The following is a 19,579-nucleotide window of genomic DNA, read 5'->3' on the forward strand; positions in this document are numbered from 1 at the left end:
AAACCCCAAAAACTACTGATTAAACAAAGCTTCAACAGCGATCAGTGGTGGCACGATGAGAGCTTTGGAGGTGAGCTTCGGTGAGTGAGCTTCAGCGGCAATCGGCGGTGGCACGGTGAGACTGAGCTTGCTTCAGAGATCAGTGGCACGACTTGCTTCCTCAGAGATCAATGGTGGCTTGCTTCGAAGATCGGTGAGTGAGAGTGAGGGACTGGAGATAAAAAGAGAGAAAGAGGTGAGATTGAGAAGTACCAGAGAGAAAAAGGGAGAGTGAGGTGAAGGAGTGAGAAAAAATTAGTAAAATATTAAATGCAAAGCTATAGTAACCATGCATATATGCACGGTTACTGTAACATTTTTGCATTTATGCACAATTTTACATTCACTAGTGTGGGGTTTTTTTATTTTTTTATTTATTTATTTATCAAAATGTGTAAAGTGAACTACTTTTTGTATTTTGCAAGATTTTGCAACCACTGATGTTGTTGCTCAAGGACTACTTTTTTTTTTTTTTTTTTTTGGGGTTTGCTTAATCAATACTTTGATCTTTTGCTAAATTAATGTATGAAAATTTAAAAATTATTTATACAATTTTGATCTATCATAAACAAAATAGTATTTATGCTGTATTTTTTAACTGTCTTTTTCTTTTTTCTTCTTTGAGAGCAAGGTAAATTGTAGTATATTTTAACTCAATCACATATTAAACTAAGATGATTCTCGAGAAAAAAAAAACAATTAAACTAATTAAGATAAATTGGAACCTGATATTTCAACTTAATCACATATTAAATAAAATGCTATGTACTTTTAAATCTCAAAAATAATTTATAAGGATAATACAATTTTTAGTGTCCATATTTTTATTTTTTATTTTTTATTTTGATAATTTGATAGTTGATGAGTGACAGGGATTGCATCCTAAATATCATGAAAATATCAGGAGATGCCAACCAGTTGAGTTACAAGACTTGTAACTTAGTATCTACCTTTTTAAGGGTTTAACTTAGTTCAAGTACTTTTTCAACTACAAATTTCCTTTTATTTTAAATATACAATGGTTAGTGGTAATGAGTTTTAATTTTTATATTTTATTTAGTTAGTGAGTAATGTGGTAATTTCTCATATTTATATATATATATATATATATATAATAGGAGAAGATGAGAAAAACTCAAATAAGAATTTCAAATTAGAGTTCCAATTTTGAGGCTAGTTAAAATAAAAGGAGAGTCTAACTCTTAGATACACAACATAGGGTTTAAACCTCTTTTACTCACACTTATTTTCTAATGTGGGACTAACCCATTATTTTTTAAAGAAACTTATAGTGGTGTATATCAAAAATGGCCTAACTCTTAGATACACAGCACAAACTTTAAATCTCTTTTACTATCTTTAACACACACATAGGGAGAGGGTATGATTATTTTTAATTGTAATATGTATATGCATGAATTTATACTAATAAAATATTAAGTTTATATTTTAGAAGTAATTCATGAAACTACCATATACCTTGAAAAAAGAAAACCCTCGTATAGTACACTGTGAATAATAATATTATTAATTTCCCCCAAAAAAAAAAAAAAAAAAAACCGCTAATGGTATTCACACACTTCCTCATAAGCTCAGAATGAAATTTGTAGTTTTTTTTTTTTTTTTTTCCTCGTTTTCTATTATAATCTTGTCCTCGCTCAGCAGTTGTAGCTTGTGGCCAACATTTCAGCTAAAGCTTATGCTTATCTTTCATTTATTAATTTATCACAACTAATCATCACGAGGTGTAAATGAAATAATCTAAAGGATAATTATGCTTAGGTGGACCCACAAATCTATATGACAATTTCCTAATCAAAATCCCATCCCAAACTCTATTTTTTTGTATCATTTTCCCCATCAGCTTGAAAGGGATATATTGAAGTATCTAAATGAATGATTCTTGTTTAACAATCAGCTCCCACCGGCTACCTTATCATGATTTATTTGAATAAGAATGTTTGACTTTGCAACAATCAAGAATTTCCGAGCCACTTGCTATTACTAAAGTCAAACAAATTTTAATTTGCTGCGAGGGAATTATTAATAATCAAAATGAAAAGTTTCATTTGACTACATTTTCTTCCATTGTTTGAGATAGAATTTGTCAAAAGTCTTTTTGTACTATTAAGTTAGCAGTTTCATATTTTTATGTTTAAAAATTGGTTAGAAATCAGGGAATCTAATGCCTGCGCCGACGCTCTGGCCAGGCAGGCAGTCTTTAGTCAACATGATATTTGTGTATTAGACACTCCGCCTGTGGAGATGTCCCAACTGTTGATGCAAGACCTTTCTGGTCTATTTTGTAACCGGGTTTGTAACTATACAGCCCCTGTGGCTGTTGTTTAGCTTTTAATATATTTCATGTTTACCAAAAAAAAAATGGTAAGAAATTTCAATTGAAAATTCATATTTGATGGGCTGATGATTCTCACTAGCCAAAGTGTTCTCATTTTCATGTTTCTTCTTTTGTTAGTGTTCTCTGTGTTCTTTTTCCAACAACAATATACCATTTTGGCTTTTGTTGAAACTTATGATTATTCCATTTTGTATTTCCTTTATGTTTTTAATTTTATTCAATTTGAGAATCTTCAAGATTTTACTTTTCAAATTAATTCACAGGCTCTCTTGGACAGTGATAGCATATTCTTAACTACGAAAACTTTGTTTAACATTTATTCCTGGACTAAGCATATATAAATGTTCATAATATTCATTACATCCCAGCCTAAAAATTGATCTTCTTGGGCCTTTTGAAGAAATTGGTTTCAAGCTTTCCTGTGACTATGCATCATCAACCATTAAGAGGTGAGACTAGTATAGTTATATCTGTTGAGGATAATACACAAAGTAATAATGAAAGAACAATGTTAACACAAAAGACAAAACAAAAAATAAATAACTTGGAGGCACAAATTTGTTATCCTTAGACAATATTTGCCCCCACACTCTTGTTGCTAAAGGGTTACTGTAAACTTGTCCTTAGGATACAACCAAGTTGTTGGATTCTACAAACGGCAATTATGGAGAATAACCATAGGATTTCTTGTATTTCTTTGTAACTAACTTTTTGGGAGAGAAAATATATCTTTCAAGTGAACATATGCCTCTATTTATACCCATAGAGTTTTATTTCACCAAAAGGCACGTATGGAGAGTTAAAATGTTTCATTAAATTGTTTACAAGGCTTGAAACCTTTTCAAATATTCAGAACAGTTATTAGAAAATTCTACAGAAAATTTAGTTTTATTAGTCTTAATCGATTGAAAGGAATCGAACATCGATCGAAGGCTATTTTCGATCGATCAAACAGGAATCGAGAATCAATCGAACCAGGTTGAGACTCTAGAATAATTTTCCTCATTATTTCGATCGATTAAGAAAATTTTTTGACCAATCGAAAATCTTTAATTTCAAATTTCTCTTAGAAAATTCCAAAACTTGAATTTTCACTTTATGAAACAATATTCTCCAAACTAAAACATCAATATTATAACCTATCAATGTATATACATACATACATACATATATATAAATATATATATATATATATATATGTATACACTCACAACCATATCCCCATGTTTAATAGTCAAAGAGGGCTTCAATAGATGGATGCTTTGAAGCCTTCCACATTAGAGACAAAAACTTATCCAAACTTCACTATCATCATTAATCTTACATTTTTTTAAAGATTGCACCATTGATATTCTTTTTGGTTCTAGATTCAAGCCATGAACAATTTAACACGATACGAGGCAAATTAAAAATTAAAAATGTTGGCTTGAACAATCCAGTCACCAAAAAAAAAAAAAAAGGTTTAAATTACAAATTAAACCCTCTAAATTTGCCTAAAATTCAATTAAGTCTTCTAATTGCACTTTCATTAAATTCTGTCCTCTAAATTTTCAACTTCGTTTAATTTTTTTTTTTTTTAAGAAACAACTTTGCTCAAAATGGAGTCATTCCATTAGTTTGTGTTAAAATTAAGTTGTTAAGAACCCCCAAAAGTGAAATGGTTTTGTATTGGATAAGGTTGAAAGTTAATGACATGAGCGAGACTAATAGGAGAATTGAATTGAACAAAATTGAAAATCAGATGACTAAATTGAATTTTAGGCAAAGTTAGGAGATGCAACTTGAAATTTAGCCAAAAACTAAAAAGTTATCTTCTAACTAATTATTCTTTTATTAATAATAAACTTATCCACAAGAAGTTGGTTTTACTGTACCCTAATAATCTAAAAGAATCTGCTAACCATTTCAAAGAGTCACAAAGTTCTAATTTGGCTTGAGGGATAAATAGAAATAAGCCAACCTTTTTACAAAATAAAAAATTGAGAGATCTTATAATGTCCTAAAAATTATTATTAATTTATACAAGAGGGGTTATGATAGAGTCCATTTTATCAAACTTGATAGATATTCTAATTTCTTTTTTAAAAAAAATTCTTCTAGAAATTAAATATAAAAGGTTGGTGATTTTCAAATGCCATGCTAGGCACGTGCCCAAAACTTTTACATTGATTATTATGTTTGAAATCATTTCAAAATTGAAAAACAGAGATAATTGATGGGCATTAATCAATACATTTTTTTTAGAGAGTTTCAACCTATGACGTCCGCTTTTTATAATAACTCTTTATCATCAAACCAAGATATCAATTGGTTTTTTAGTGTAGGTGGAGATTAAACCCTAGATCTCTTATCCAACTATCAGATATTTTAAGGTTAAGCTAATTGGAACTCACCATAAATCAATACTTTGTTGTAATACAACTGGCTTTCTTTCTCTTTTTGCTAATCACTTTTTGGGACATAAAGACCTTTTTTTGTGGTTTTGCTTAATCAATACTTTGTACTTTTGCTAAATTAATGCATGAAAAATGAAAGACTATTTATACTGTTTCAATGTATTATAAACAAAAGAAAGACCAAAATATAAATTAAAAATGTTCAACATTTAAGAATAAGAAATATAATAAGTTTCAAAAATGAATTAATATATATATAAAAATAGTATTATGTAGTATTATTTTAACTGTCTCTCTTTCTCTCTTTTATTTATTTATTTTTATTTAGAGCAAGGTTAACGTATATTTTAACTCAATCATCTATTAAAATAAGATAAAATGGAACCTGATATTTCATTTCAACAATGTATTAAAATAGATTGTTATGTTATTTTAAATCTGAAAAATCATTTATAAGGATAATACAATTTTTAGTTTCCATTTTTTTTTGGTAATTTAATAGTTTCAATAAGGGAGGGGGATTTAAATCCTAGATGTTATGAAAATACCAGAAGATGCCAACCAATTGAGTTATAAAGGTATTGGTTAGTATCCACCTTTTAAATGGTCCAAAATATTCACTCATTAATCATAATAAATTTAAAATCTTCAAATAATAGAGTTATTAGGAAAATAATAATCACACATTACTCATGATAAATTTAAAAATTGTCAAATAATAGGGTCAAATGAGGAAAATAATAAATTTCATGAAGATACTTTGTGGCATTTATACTATTATTAAGGGATACAATTTTTTGGTTTCCACTTTTTAAAAGGTTCAAAATGTCCTCACATATATACTAATCAAATTAAATTTGAAAAACTTCAATATTGGGGTTACATATGGAAAAATCTAAAATGTAGGCCACTTTAAAAATTTTAAAACAAATTCTCCATATAACCCATTTTTCGCACTAAAATATTGCTTGCATCTATAGATACTTTTCTAATTAAAAAAATTATATGTATTATACACTTTTTAGATACAGGATAAACATGAAGAAGTACTTATAGTTTTTTATATACTAAAATAATCTCTCAACACATGCTTAGTACATATAAAGAGACTATTAAAAAGGGCACATTTTAAATACAATACAATTGAAAACACATATTAAGCATACTTAAAAAAAAAAAAATTGTAATGCCCACCTGCATAAACAACAATTAGTGTTTTGTTCACTTGTATATTATATAAATTTTAAAATATACCTTGCTTCTTTCTTTTTTTACATCTTGTATTTGTAAAAAATAATTTATATCTTATCCCATTTCACTTTGTTTTTCCTCCTCTTAGCACATTTTTTTTTACATGTTAGATTTCAAAAATATGTATTTGTAGTTCAAATTTTGATTTTAGCATCAAAGGTCTCAATGTTTTCTCTTTTCGGTGTATGATATAGTACAAAAAAAGTGCATAAATGGAAGGAATGTAAAAATTTATTTAATTTCTTTCATATGTTTAGAACACAAGTTTATTTTTGAGTACATGTTTATGATTAAAAATATTTTTGTATTATATTAAAGATGAAGAAAAAGTTAAATTCAAGTTGTTACTTTATAGGTTAATGTTACTAGTAAGAAAATTTTAATTCTTTGGAGCATAAATTGAACATCATTTGTTGTAACATTTACATCAATTTCTACAAAGGGTAATCAATGATTTATTTTACTTTAGGTTTTTCTAATATAGGAATATATTTAGTGAGTATTATAGATAAAGATCTCCAATACATGTGTAGCACATTAACGTGTATTAAGAAGAGAAGATGGAAAAAAAATTTCCTTCTTTCACATGGATTGAAATTCGAAAGGTCTCAATACCTTTTCTTTTATGCGCATTGTACAAAAAATATGAACATATGGAATGAAAATAAAAATTTATCTAATTTTTTTTATGTGTTTTATGTTATAAGATTATGTTTAACATGTTTATATTTTAAAAATAATTGTTAAATTCATTCAAAATTAACATTCAACATCTCTACATAGCATAGCATTTTACCTTTATTCATTTCATTTTATTTTTGTAGCCGTTTTCTTCTACTTACCTTTACCCGTCTCTCCGTGTCTTCTAAATCTTCGTAGGTGCTAAGGTTGGAGCTGCTGCAGCTGCTTTGTTTACTGCGAATAGGAGACCAGGCGGCGGCGGCACCAGCAGCAGCAGCGGATACATAGCTCATTGTCAGCTTTCATTTGATGCGTACGAATTTGTAAGATTGTTTATGTTTGATAGTCATTTGGAAAGGTTATACTTATAGGTGATAGTGTTGGCTTAAATCCAAAGACAATTTCAGTTTTATCTCTAAGATTGCTTGGAGAGCTCTTAGAGAGGCGGCCATGGCGGCCTCGAATGAGTCAGATTTTCTTAACCTTCTGCCCTTGCCTTGCGGTGCCTATACGCTATGGGTAAGAAGACTACTTGAGTGAATGTTGAGAGACATTGAGTCATTGAGGAGGAGGTGCTGGAGACAAGCCCAAAACACTTTGACACGATTAGAGAGGTGGTGCTACTACATATACATTCCAATGGAATTTGAATGCTTTTAAATGTTTTTAAGCAGTGAGAAAATTGATTATACAGCCATAGGAAGATGGTCAAAGGAAGAGTGGGTGGCAGGGCTTTCAGATTGAGTTGAGGAGGCTGATTGATGCGCAATACTCTGTTAAAGCAAACAGTGAGTCCAGTGTTCATATCCCATTCACACAAGCCCCAAGATGGGGTTGAATGGTAGCATGTGGGAATGAGATTGAGCACGTAGGTAGTGGGAGAGGGCTCTAGGGTCCGTATGGTTGAAGTAGCTTAGCCTTTTGAGGGTTGTGTTGAACCTATTTATGTTGAACCGTTGGTTCTTTCGATCCAATGGAAGCACAAGAAAGCTTAAAGGGAAGGTCAGTTGATTTGGGCGAATTCCAAGGGCTTTGATGACTTTTTGGGGACACCTTTTGAGGGATTAGAAGAAGAAGCAACATAATTTCTTTGGCTGTTGAAGCTCAGATGAAATAGGGGGAGACGGATGAGAGTGCTCAGAACAAAATTGACAAAGGCGTGGGAAAAGGGTTTCTAGTGTCATGATTGTTCATCAATGAATCTAAAGATAGTATCTTGGAATGTGCAAGGATTAAATGACAATGGATAAGAGGTTCGCCCTTGGTGGGCTGATATAATTTGTTTGCAGGAGATGAATCCAGAGGGATGATTAGAAGTTTATAGGGATGTCACTATGTGGATTGGCTGTATTTAGGTTATGTGGGTGGATTATGATTGTGTGGAATAAAGCCTGGTAGAGAAAGTGGAGGACGCAGTGGAGTAATATTCAGTTTGTTGTAGATTTAGAAATGTGGGGAACCGATTTTAATGGACTTTTAAGTAATGTGGTAGCCAAACAGAAGAAGCTGTGGAGTGAGTTGAATGCTCTAGATAAAGAATCATTTACTTATTAAAAAAAAAAAAATTCTGTTTTCTGTTCAGTTTTTTTAAATTCATATTTTCTTGCTTTCTTTTTCTTTGGTTCTACTCCTATATACAGGACTTTTTTTTTTCATAATTTTTTCTTTGGTCTGTTATGCAGTGCGTGAATAAAACCACCGGTTATGACTGTAATAACTACTTCAAAAGGAGGGAAGAATGCCGTGATTTTAAGAGAAGTATGTAAATTTGTTATCGTATTTTGGTTCTGGTTAATTGTCTGCATATCTAGAAATGTTTTTGTTTGCTCTTAGGTGTCACTTTTGCTTCTAAATATAAAAGTACAAACTGATAATCGCTGAGTTATCTTAATATGGGGCTGGATTTTCTATTTTATTGAGAAAATCTCTAATTATATTTTATATAAACAAAAATGTTCTATTTACATGATTTACATACTATGTTAGAAGAGTCCTTGTAAAGGATTGTATTTCTGGTGTCGTAATCCATTGTATGGTAAGTTTTGATAAATCAAATAGTGAATACCAGGTTCAAAGTTTTTTTTTTTTTTTTTTTTGGGTGGGGGGAGGGTGATTTTTCTTAGGACTGGCAAAGTTCTTAGCCTTTTTTTCCCCTGTTTTCTATATCTTTCCTGATAGTGTAGACTTATATATAAATAGTGGATAAAGGTCTATTTTTGATATAGGGTTTTTGTTTGCCTACCAACGTATGGTTATGTCACTTCGGACATGAAGACACTCATTTGTGGCGTGAGATGATTGTTTCCAAATATGGTGAATATAGAGGGGGATGGTGCAAAAGAGTTGGTAAGAGGGTCATATGGTGTGGATTGTGACGGAGTATCAGTGTGGATTGGGATAAGTTCCTCCCACATGTGGTTTATGGTATGATCCTTGGAGTGGTAATCTTCCTCTGAAGGATTTATACCTGGACTTGTTTGAATGCTTATCGGACTGGGAAAATTTGATTTATGATATTTTGGACCGTTCATCACTTGGGATGGTTAGGAGTTGGAATTTGAGGTTCCATAGAGATTTTCATGGTTGAGAGATGGAGACATGTATTTTTTTTTCGATCATATCTATACAAAGCAGCCTAGGGGAAAGGGTTTGATAGAATTTCTTGGAGGTTGAATAGGAGTTTTAATTTTGATGTTCAATCTTTTTATACCTATATCCATCACATCAATTCTCATTCTTTCCTTTGGAAGAGCATTTGGTATGTTAAGGCCCCCAAAAGGATGTCGTTCTTTAGTGGTTAACATGGGGTAAGATTTTTATAGTTGTTAACCTCATCAATAGGGGTTCTTGCTAGTAAATTGGTGTTGTATGTGTTGGTGTAGTGGGAAAACAGTAGACCAACTTTTCGCATCATTTGTTATTACTTTGTTAATTGGGCTCAAGCTTGTTAATTTACATCTAGTGATTTCACTCTGATGTTAATAAACTTTAAACTCTCTCTTTTCTTGTACATATTTGCTCTTTTTCTCTTCTTGTGTAATTATTTTGGCTTCTTTGTCCCTTTTTATTTTTGGCATTAAGTAGTTTGTTTTTAATAAAGTATTCTTACTCATTAAAAAAAAAAAAAAGGCTCCTTGATTCTTATGGTAGAATACATGACGCAAGACAAAATAAAAGTAGGCAACAAATTGAAGAATGGAAAATATATATATATATAGAGAGAGAGAGAGAGAGAGATCGATAGATAGATGATCTGAGATTCTGAGTTAATATTTAGGCTTGCTTGGAGCTAGTACTAAACAAGAGAAGACCACTAGGAGTCACACCTAGGGTTGGCTGGAGACAACACCAAACCATTAGGATTTAGGATTATTCCATGATAAATTTGATTTATTGTCAAAATGATCCCCTTTCCATAGTACTTCAATCTTGCTTATATAGAATACTAAAACTTAATTTAAGCTGACCTAGGCTAATTCTAATTGATGTTGGAAACCTAATTTTAAATGATTTAGGAAATCCCAATTATTGAATTACAAAATTATTTGACTTCAGGAAAATAATTAAAAATACTAATAACCTAGTTAACTACTAATACCTCATATAATAACACAATTGACCAATAAAAATTGCAGTTGACTCCAAAATCAAATAATACTAAATTAACATTAATTTTCCGTGTGCTTCCAGCTTCAAAATACATTAATTTTGCCTTCTTTCTACAACGATATGTGGATACTTAGTCTAGTTTGGAACAGAGCATGAATAGGATAAAGGAATTATTTTTTAGTGAACCATCTTTCTAGGGATTCGGAAGATGTTCCACTAGAAACATTTTTGTTATTATCTAGCAGACTAGCAGAAGCCAAAGGAAGCTTAAGTCGATACTTAATTTTATGTTCAATCTTGGTTTAATAATTTTAGAAATGAGCTCAAGCTTGCTCATGAGTGTAGTTTAGTCCATGTAAATTAGCTTATCAAAAAAGTTATTCACTGATATTTATTTGATGCACAACACACCTCATGTGCTAGTGTGCTACCACTTGATCGTTATAGATGTCATATACAGTTATTAACACTTCAACCTATCTTTTCTTGTGCACCATTTCTGTAGAGACCCACCTAAGGGTAAGTTTGACTTTATTGATTTGATGCTGGTGTTTGTTTCTTTCTCCAATTGTAGCTCTCAAACCTTCTATCTTGGTGTTTGAATTTACATTTATTCATTTAAAATGCTTTTGTTAAATGTGGATAAGGTTTGCTGGTTGTTGCTTTTTATTGCAGAGGTGGAGGAATTTGCCCAGAGGGAAGCAGCTGCTTGTGCGGCTCTAAAGGAGGTTATAAACGAGCCGAGCTTCTTTGACTATTAAATGGTTAAACTTGGCTTGACAAAAATATAAAATATTCAAGCTTGACTTGAGCTTGAACGAACCTTACAAACTATGTTTGAACTTGAACTTATATGATAGTCCAAAAGCTTGAACTCGATATCAAGTTTTTGAGATTGAGAGCTAATACAGTTACATTATCAAGGCTCATAATAAAGTATATTATCCAATCCATTTGTGACATTGATACCAACTCCTAATTAACTAAAGACTTTGTATGATATGAATTGGTGGTTTCGGTTGTGGCAATGTGTTTTAGTTGTCTTAGTGGTTTCAATTGTGGTTGTGGTTTAATTTGGGTTGGCTTTTGGATTTGATGGTGGTGGTTTTGGTAGTTGTGGTTTCGATGGTGATAATGGATCATGGTAGTTGTGGGGTGATGTGGTGAGTTTTTTTAATAAATATTAGGATTTTTTTTAAAACGTTATTTAAATGGGAGATGTTCTAAAAGTAAGAGATATAACATAGGATAATTGTGAAATGTTGTGTTAAAGTTACAACAATAGTATTTTGGTGTGTTGGGTTTTTTTTAAGTACACTAGATATTAATGATCTTATAATTGCTTCAATTAGACTTCAAACAATGACTTCATTAAATAAAATTTGACAGTGAAAATGCAATGTAGCAATAAATAATCTTCAATGGCTACTTCATTTCCCTCCATTTGGGGGAAAAAAAAAATTCTCCAGTTTTTCGAGGATTTGACTTTTGAAGAAAAAGAAATTCAAAAATTAGAATCATGCACAACTCTTCAATCACACCTTGGGCATTGAGGGTAGACAATCTTTCTTTTCTGCATACCGTTAAGTTTATTTGGAATGATAAAGTAACGGTTGAAAGGCTTTTCAAAATGAGCCCTTAAATTGACAATTTGACATATAAAAATAACATGAATTTTTACCTTGGTCCTACCTTTTTTGTGATCAGCCTGTGCTCATCGAGAAACTACACCCTGTTCCGGGTGTATGTTTCCTCCATCTCACAAGCTGGTGGGACCCACAGCTGGTAGGTCCCACCAGCTGTGAGACAGGAGTAACATACACCCAAAACAGGGTGTAGTTTCTCGTGCTCACCTTGCTTCCTCTTCGTAGTCGCATTCATATAGTTTTTTTTTTTTTTTTTTTGGGTGGGGAATGATGGAGAAAGTACATGGTACAAAAAGATACTATATCAGCCATATCAAAAACCAATAAAGGAGTGACATGTGTGCAAAATTAACGCATCAACATTCTATCACTAAAACCACTTGAGATTACATTTATGCCCCTCAAAAATTTTCAATCCCGCCAAAGACCACTGTTTTCAATCTTATTTCAGCCTAATTTCTTTTCATTCCCACTCTTTAGCTCTTCTTTCCCGTTCCCTCTCTCCAAATCAGCTTCTCCCTCTATCTCAAGAAATCAAGAGATGATATTGTAACCCCAACCAAATCCACTGCTTGTCTTAATGATATTGCAAGTTTATTTAATTTTTTTATCTATCTCTCTCCGCAATCTCTTGGGTTTTTTTTTTTTTTCTACAAATTTTAATCGAGTTTTACTTTTTTGTTTACCTGGATTTGCAGCGATTTGCTCAGATTTTCTCACTTATTTCATTGTCATCTACACCGAGTTGTTTGTTTAATGTAAGTGGTTATATATATACTTGGGTGTCGAGAAAATAATGGACAAAGTAAATAATTTTTGTTTTTTTCTTTTTGTAACTTCTTGTAGTTGTGTTGAGATTCACTTGCTGTAGTTGTAGTTTTCTAGAAAAAATGGTTTTTTTTTTATTTTTTATTTTTTTTGAGAAATATATTTTTTTTAATTTCTTTTGTATGGATGTTGAGAAAATGATTGACAAATTAAATACTTGGTATTTTTTTCAACTTGTTGCACATGTGTTATGATACAGAGAGGGGTATTCTAAAGTGTTTTTTTTTTTTTTTTTTTTTTAATAATTTTTTTGCCAACATACTATTATTCATAGACAAAGGAAACTTTTGGTATAGTATAATGAAAATTTTGTACAAGTTTTTTCTTTTCAATTTAGAAATTGTTGCATGCACCAGTAAAGTTGAGAAGGTAAAATTTTTCCCCCTTTTTCATATCTTGAGTTTAAATTATAATTCATTATTGGTTCTGTAACTTCCATTTATCTAGTTTGGTTGTAAGCAAAACTATTTGTTTATGCAATATACTTTTTTCTTTGATCTGGTTTTATTAATTTGATGAATGTTTCAACTAATGTATTCAATGTGTTTGTGGATAATGATAAAGGAGAAGATTATGAGAATGTAATTTTTTAATGTAGTATACACAATGAGAGAGAGAGAGAGTTGATAAATAATTTTATTTATTTATTTTTAATGTAGTATAAAATAGATAAGCTGAACTTGGTGTTTTTGAAAAATGGTTGTATAAAAGAAAAAAGAAAAAAAGTAGGCTCTTATATTAAAATAAACATGAATTTTTCTCGTAGCTGATACCAATGATAAACCCACTTCACTCTAGCAAATATATATAATATTTTAATTTTTTCTCCTTGGTTAAATGATAATTGGATCCTGTGAATCTATGACATTAGGCCAAACAAAAAGAAAGGAAGGAGAAAAACTGTAATGAATAATACTCTAACCTTTGAAATGATAATTAAAAAAAATTTATGTATTTTTCATTTTAACATAATTGCTATGAATGAATCATACGCATACTAAAAACCCCATTACTTTCTTTGTTGGTTGGTTGGTTGGTTTTTTTTTTTTTTGGGGGGGGGGGGGGGTGGTGTTCCTTGAGTATTTCTACTACATTTTGAATTTATCAGCAACCAACTAGAGTCTGTAATTAAATTACAAGAGATGAAGCTAATTACAATCCCAGTCTAGACCCAAGTAGAAGCAAACATGTAATGATGTAAATGAAGCCCATATAGTTAAAGAAAAAGGTATAGTAGGTAACAGCTTGAATGCCTCATATGCAAAGCACATGCATACAATGACCAGATCATCACCATCCAAACCTCCAACCTCCTCAAATCTCAATCCATGTAGATGCACCCTTAGCTAACAATGTTTTTTCTTCATTTGGACAACGTAATCATGTATTTGAATTTAATTTTGAAATCCAATGTATTACATCTAAAGAATTGTAACTAAATTTTATTTAATAAATAAAATAAAGATATGATTAGGCATACTTAAATAGTCAAGTTGTTTATGGGCTGGATATCGGGCTTTATTTTGAACTCATTGTGTATTTTTAAGGAACCTGGGGTTGGGGAGATTTGCCAAGCCCACTCACCCGTCACAAAGAGGTGCAAGTATAATGGCTGAAGTTCTCAAATTTACTCAACCTGAGACTCAAGAAGAGTTGAAGTTTTAGAGTGGTGGCGGCAATGCAAGTAACTAGTATTGTGAAGCTCTTTTTGAGTGTTAATGGAAGAGTTTGTTGGTCTTGCATTTGGTGCTTTCAGTCTATGGGGCATATTTCTGTTCACTTTGTGACATGGCCAATATTTGCCTACTGATTCCAAGTTCCAACAGAATACATGGCACCCACATATGCAATGGTAGAAGCTTTGTTTGAGATTAATGGGACATAAGTGAGAGAGTCATTTGCAAACTTAATAAGTTGTAAATTCATCATTATGAGGATCAGAAAATTAACTATCACAACGTTCAAGGTTGACATAAATTGGAAACCAGCTCTTGTCAACAGTTGAATTGGGATTGAGAGGAAGGAAACAGAGGAGAAAGCCAACACAGTTTGCCTGTCTAAGCAGCAAGGCTACATTATTAAAAGTTTAAAAAAAAATGGGAGGAGAAACAAGCATCATTCAGAGAGAGTGATGATCATACTCGTATGCATTTAAAATTGGCAAAGGAAGTCCTAATGTCTTTTTCTTAATTTTTTTTTATTTTTTTGAAGGAGTGCCTGAATCTGCTGACCCATCAACATTGATCAAGGAAGCAATTCATGTCACTAGCTGTGGTTATGAACAGAAGACTTCATGGGGAAGAGAGGTACATTCTCTTTGTTCTTGCTAACATGCGGCAATTTCATGCTTCCCTTCTTGGTTGCCAATATGTTATGATCTTATTGTTATAAGTTGTATTGCATACATTTACATCTAAACTTTCACTTGAGCATTAACCATTACTAAATTTGACCTTGAAACTCATATAAACCTTCTTCTCTTTTTTTGTAATAATTCAAATATTGTATTCTGACCTCCCAGATTGGTTGGATATATGGTTCGGTCACTGTGAATATTTTGACGGGTTTCAAAATGCACTGCCGAGAATGGAGATCAATTTACTGCATGCCCTTAAGAGCAGCATTCAAAGGTTCAGTCCCCCTCAACCTATCTGATTGACTGCACCAAGTTCTCTGGTGGGCACTTGGATCTGTGGAGATTTTCCTTAGTGGACATTGTCCCTTATGGTACGGTTATGCAGCAGGCCGCCTCAAATGGCTTCAAAGACTAGCATATATAAACACTGTTGTTTACCCATTTACATCCTTCCCTCTTGTAGTTTACTGCACAATCCCTGCAATTTGCCTTCTCATAGGAAAATTTATTGTAGCAACAGATGCAATAATTTCTTGTACTTTCACTTAAAAATTAGAAATCATGTGTTTTTGGGGTCTTGGGAGAGGTATTTTAGACAAGTTTATAGATGATAACACTGTTCTACATACAAGTATAAAAATGCATCAAATTACTATTTAAGTAGGCCTGGTATGACCTTATGGTGTTTTTCCAAATTTCGTGAAGATGTTGGTCAATATTTCAAAATCAATGAGCACTGATATATGGTTGATAACTCAACCATATAATAAAAAATTCAATCTTGCTATAATTTTTTTTTAATGTTTATGTTTTCAAACAATGTACTCAAAGAACTTACCTTATGTTGTACCTTGTAATTTGTTTCAGATGACCAACCTCGGAAACCTCCTTTATCTTGGCCTTACCATCTCCATCATTCTGACCAATGTGATTGAGATGTGGTGGAGTGGTGTCAGCATTCAAGACTGGTGGAGAAATGAGCAGTTCTGGGTGATTGGAGGTGTTTCGTCCCACCTCTTTGCCGTCTTCCAAGGATTCCTGAACCTGATGGGTGGAATTGATACCAACTTCACAGTCACTGCAAAGGCAGCTGATGATATAGAGTTTGGTGGTCTCTACATTGTCAAGTGGACAACACTTCTCATCCCTCCAAAAACACTAATCATAATCAATATTGTTGTCGTTGTTGCTGGATTTTCTGATGCACTTAAAAAGGGAATTGTAGCATGGGGACCACTCTTTGGCAAGAATTTCTTTGCTTTCTGGGTTATTTCTCATATCTTTCCATTCATGAAGGGTCTCATGGGTCGCCAAAACCGGACTCCAACCGTTGTTGTTCTTTGGTCCGTGCTGTTGGCCTCAGTGTTCTCTCTTATTTGGGTGAAGATAGATCCCTTTGTGAACAAAGTTGACAGCTCAACCATTGCCCTAACCTGCATTGCTATAGATTGTGATATCACTACATGAAAGCTTCCCAGAGTTTTTGATGATGGTTTTGATTGCCTATTGTTGAGGTAGGAGCCATGTTTAGTTGTTTCTTCACTGTTGTGGCATATTGAAGTAAGTTTTGGACAATATGAGTGGAAAAGCATTGCCTTGATTGAGCAATATCAAAGTGAAATGGGGATTGCAATTTCCTTCCTAGAAGTGCTGAGAGGCACATACTGTGGAATAATCTAATTAATGTAGCAGACCTTCATAATATGCCCTAGGTTATAGCCGGGGACTTTAATGAACCTTTGGTTGATGGTGATAAATTTGGGGGGAGAGCGGTGAGTGTTAATAGATCTTTGTTGTTCAAAGAGTGTCTGGATAAATGTAGTATGATTGATATCGGTTTTGCGGGACCCCATTTCACTTGGACAAATAAAAGGGAAGCTCAGGCCTTGATTCAGGAAAGGATAGATAGGTACTTTGTTAATCCCAGCTGGTGTTTGTTGTATCCAGAAGCTAGAGTTACCCATCTTACTCGATGCCATTCAGATCATTGTCCTATTTTATTAGAGATGCAGCCGGGTATTAGAGGTGAGAAGAAAAGACCTTTTAGATTTCAATCTTGTTAGCTGCTGGATGCTACTTTCCCGGAAATTGTTTCTTAGGCATGGGGAGATGCAAATTACCTTGTGGATGCCATTGATAATTTCACCAAGAAAGCGATGGTTTGGAATAAGAATCATTTTGGAAACATCTTTAAAAAGAAGAAGAACTTGATGGCTAGGATAAATGATATTCAAAAAGTTATTGCTACTAAACCTTCTAGGTTTCTTCTTAATTTAGAAGATGAGCTTTAAGGGAGTTAGACTTGGTGCTTAATCAAGGGGAGGAGCTTTGGGCTTTAAAGTCTCGGGTGAATTGGATGATCCAAGGGGACCGGAATACGACTTTTTATCATGTTTCGACTTTGGTGAGAAGGAAGAGAAATCAGATTATTACTATAAAAAATGCTGTGGGGGATTGGATTTTTGAGGAAGGGGACATCAAAGATTTTATTAGAAGTGGTTTCAATGGTATATATTCAACATCTCATGTGGCTGTGGCTAGGGCTGATCCTATCACTTCTCGATGGCAAGCTAGTCTTTCTGAAGTGGAGAGGGATAACATAAGTGAGGGGGGGGGGGGGTTAATGAGGAAGAAATTAAGGCAGCCCTATGGTCCTTGAAACCCTTTAAAGCCTCGACCCTGGATGGCTTACATGCTGGGTTCTTCCAAAAAATTTGGCCGGTGGTGGGGGACTCAGTGATTGAAGAGGTTAAGGAGGTTTTTGTTAGCAGGAAAGTTCCGGACTTTTTGAATAAAACCCTTATTGCTTTGATTCCTAAGATTCAAGGGCTGGAGACTTTAGGTAATTATAGGCCTATAAGTCTATGGAACACGTTGTACAAAGTGGTGATCAAGATTATTGTGGCTAGGTTGAGGCCTTACTTGGACAAGCTCATTTCTCCTATGCAAACGGCCTTTGTGCCGGGTAGAAAAGGGGTGGATAATGTTATCATTGCTCAAGAGATTATACACTCCTTAGGGAAGAAGAGAGGGAGAACGGGGTATATGGCCTTGAAGATAGATTTGGAGAAGGCATATGACAAGTTAGAATGGAGCTTTATCCGGGATATGCTCATAAGGATTAATCTCCCAAATGATCTTATTGAAATCATTATGAGCTGTGTTACAACTGTTTCTACATCCATTTTATTCAATGGTGAAGTTCTAGACCCAATTTTCCCTTCGAGGGGAATAAGGCAGGGTGATCCTTTGTCTCCGTATCTCTTCATTATTTGTATGGACTTCCTTGGGCAACTTATAGAAGAGAAATGTAATATGAAGATGTGGCAACCAGTCAAAGTTTCTTAAAGTGGTTTGGGTTTTTCTGATCTCTTTTTTGCAGATGATCTCATTTTCTTTGCAAAAGCTAATTGGGTTAACTGTTCAGCCATAAGAGACGTTCTGGATGATTTTTGTAGCATATCCGATCAAACAGTAAGCGAAGCAAAGTTGAGAGTTTATTTTTCTCCTAATGTTGATAGAGATACTAGGGAGTCACTTTGTGATATTCTTGGGTTTGCTTCCACCCCGTTCTTGGGGAAGTACCTCGGGTTCCCCCTAAAGCAACCGGGTTCCTCTTCGCAAGATTACAATTTTATTTTAGATAGAGTTAAGCAAAAACTCTCCAGGTGGAAGGCAAATATGTTATCTTTGGCGGGGTGGTCAATTCTTATTCAAGCTTCCTCGGCGGCCATTCCGTCATATGTCATGCAATGTGCTTATCTTCCGGGTAGGATTTTGGACGGAGTAGATAGAGTTAATCGGAATTTCCTTTAGGGATCTTCAGATACAACTAAGAAAGTTCATTGGGTTGGTTGGGATAAGGTGACAAAGTCAAAGGAGGAAGGGGGTCTTGGGTTGCATTCAGCTAAGGGTAGGAATGTTACTCTTTTGGCTAAGCTGAATTGGAGGTTCCAAACTGAATCTGAGGCTCTTTGGGTTAAGGTGTTGGAGATGAAATATTGTAATCATAGGAGGAGGGCTGCTGCTAGTGCTAATAAGCTCCCTTGCTCTTCCATTTGGTCGGCTATGAAGAGAGGTAGATATACTTTCAACAAAGGGAGTAGGTGGCTAGTGGGGAAGGATAGTGCTTTAAATGTGTGGCATAGTAATTGGACAAATGGGGGTTCTCTTAGAGAGCTTATTCATGGACCCATTACCCAAGAAGCTAGCCTTCTTGAAATTAAGGATATTATGTTAGACACGGGTTGGGATTGGGAGAAAATCCCTTTGAGATTCCTCTTGAAATCAAAAGGATGATTCAAGCTACTCCGATGAAAATCCTGAATAGGGGAACTGATAATTTGGTTTGGGCTGGGACTCCTAAAGGCGCCTTTGATTTGAGAAGTGCTTATAGGTTTGCAATGGGTTTTGA

At 33.3% G+C, this 19,579-nt stretch overlaps 1 long non-coding RNA gene and 1 pseudogene across 2 annotated transcripts; both read left to right on the top strand.

Moving 5' to 3' along the window:
* The window catches only part of LOC126728384 (cellulose synthase A catalytic subunit 8 [UDP-forming]-like), an 87,786-nt pseudogene extending 71,154 nt beyond the window's left edge, over positions 1–16,632 (top strand).
* Positions 6,816–11,390, top strand: LOC126726346 (uncharacterized). 2 transcript variants are annotated; one of them, XR_007655838.1, is made up of 3 exons: positions 6,816–7,049; positions 8,409–8,484; positions 11,011–11,390. It is a non-coding gene; the product is annotated as an uncharacterized LOC126726346 (long non-coding RNA). The 2 variants fall into 2 exon arrangements; XR_007655837.1 differs by lacking the exon at positions 6,816–7,049 and adding an exon at positions 7,056–8,239.
* Positions 16,633–19,579: the final 2,947 nt, after the last annotated feature.

The sequence above is a fragment of the Quercus robur genome, chromosome 5 (genome assembly GCF_932294415.1).
Source record: "Quercus robur chromosome 5, dhQueRobu3.1, whole genome shotgun sequence".
Classification (NCBI taxonomy): Eukaryota; Viridiplantae; Streptophyta; class Magnoliopsida; order Fagales; family Fagaceae; genus Quercus; species Quercus robur.